Source organism: Stegostoma tigrinum, unplaced genomic scaffold (assembly GCF_030684315.1).
Source record: "Stegostoma tigrinum isolate sSteTig4 unplaced genomic scaffold, sSteTig4.hap1 scaffold_540, whole genome shotgun sequence".
In the NCBI taxonomy this organism is placed as follows: domain Eukaryota; kingdom Metazoa; phylum Chordata; class Chondrichthyes; order Orectolobiformes; family Stegostomatidae; genus Stegostoma; species Stegostoma tigrinum.
Window position 1 is genome coordinate 8,339 of NW_026728473.1, and position 1,791 is coordinate 10,129.

Consider the following 1,791-nt stretch of genomic DNA (forward strand, 5'->3'; position numbering starts at 1 on the left):
CAGTTCTCCGGGTAACTAAAGGGAAGTTATCAGCATTGCTGCTACTTAAGCCATTGAACATGTTTGGTTATATGTTTGAAGCTATAACCATGCTGCTTGTTGCATATCTATCAGTGTGTTGGGTTGTGGGTAGAATATTTCTACATTGAACGGAAGTAAATCTGCGAGGCCAGGCAGGTATGCACAAACATTTCCCATGGTCTGATGGATAAATACAACAGTCAATACAGTGTGGAGCTGAAGGAACTCAGCAGGTCAGGCAGCATGAGAGGAGCAAGAAAATCAACGTGTCAGGTCAGGACCACACTGTATTGACTCTGACTCCAACATTTGCAGTTCTTGCTGTCTTTGAGAGATGGTTAGCATCACTGGTGGTCCAGTGGTTAGGATTCGGCGCTTTCACCGCTGCGGCCTGGGTTCGATTCCCGGTCAGTGCAGCACATTTTGGGGTGGCTCAGTGGCTCGGTGGTTAGCATTGCGGCCTCACAGTGCCGGGGACCCAGGTTCGATTCCAACCTCGGGTGACTGTCTGTGTGGAGTTTGCATATTCTCCCCGTGTGTGCATGGGTTTCCTCCCGGTGCTCTGTTTCCTCCCACAGTCCAAAGATGTGCAGGCTAGGTGGGTTGGCCATGCTGAATTGCTGGTTGTGTTCAGGGGTGTGTGAGCTGTAGGGGATGGTTCTGGGTGGGATGTTCAAGTGGCGGTGTGAAATTGGTGAGCCGAGGGCCTGTGTCTACACTGTGGGTAATGGAATTTAATCTCAATACAACATCTTGGCTGAAGCATTGAAATATGCCGACGCTCACAAAGGCAGAGATTCAGGTACTCATCTGGTGTTCCCTTTTTGTGTAGCGAAGGAAGAACTAAACCCGGGTTACACAATAACTCGGTTAGCCATCATGAATGAGGCAACATGACGAGAATTTTTGCAGCACTGCCCCTTGTGTCTGTGCTGGTCATAAAGCACCCACCTATTCTAATCCCATTTTGTAGAACTTAGCCCATCGCCTGCTAGGTATTCTTCATCAACATGTTGTGACACATGATGACACTTGTCTGGCAGAGGTGGAACTCAAACTCAGATTTCTGGCTCAGCGGTAGGGACGCTACCACTGAACCACAAGACCCCTTTATAGAGCTCTGATGAAGGGTCACCAGACCCAAAACATTAACACAGTTTTCTTCTTCACAAATGCTCCCAGAGCAGCTGAGCTTTTCCAGCAACTTTGTTTTTCTACCCCTTTAAAGAATTTGCATTTATTGGCGTTTTTGTCAACCCATTCAGCCAAGCTTATGACTCCATTCTGTAGGAGGTTGGACTGAACTGGGATACCCTGTAGGTATCATTCCGACAAAATTCCACAACCCCTACCCCTACCCAGGAGTTTTGATGGCAATGGCGTTTCAAGAGTTCATCAAAATTGTTCTTCAGTGTCTCAAGGGTTCCTGCCTGGACCACCCTTTTAGGCAGTGCGTTCCATAAACCCACCACTTCTGGGTGAAAAGTTTTTGAACAAATCCCCTCAAAATAGCCTGCTTGTTGTATTAAAACTGTAAGCCCTGATATTGATAGACAGGGAATAAAGTTTTTCCGAACGCTTAGCCAAATCCCTCAGAACTCTTTGAACCTCAACCAGGTTCCTCCTCAGTGTCTTTGTTGCAGTGAAGATTGTCCCAGGTGAATTTAGCCCCTTTCTATAATTGAAATGTTCCTGCCCGAGCTGTATTAGTCAATTGGAATCAAAATTAACTTTTGGCAGGAAGTAAGCGTGACTTTTGAAGAACATTTC

General features: G+C 46.6%; 1 non-coding gene across 1 annotated transcript; it reads left to right on the plus strand.

Moving 5' to 3' along the window:
* Positions 1–362: 362 nt before the first annotated feature.
* On the plus strand, positions 363–437 carry trnae-uuc (transfer RNA glutamic acid (anticodon UUC)). The gene has a single exon. It is a non-coding gene; the product is annotated as a tRNA-Glu (tRNA).
* Positions 438–1,791: the final 1,354 nt, after the last annotated feature.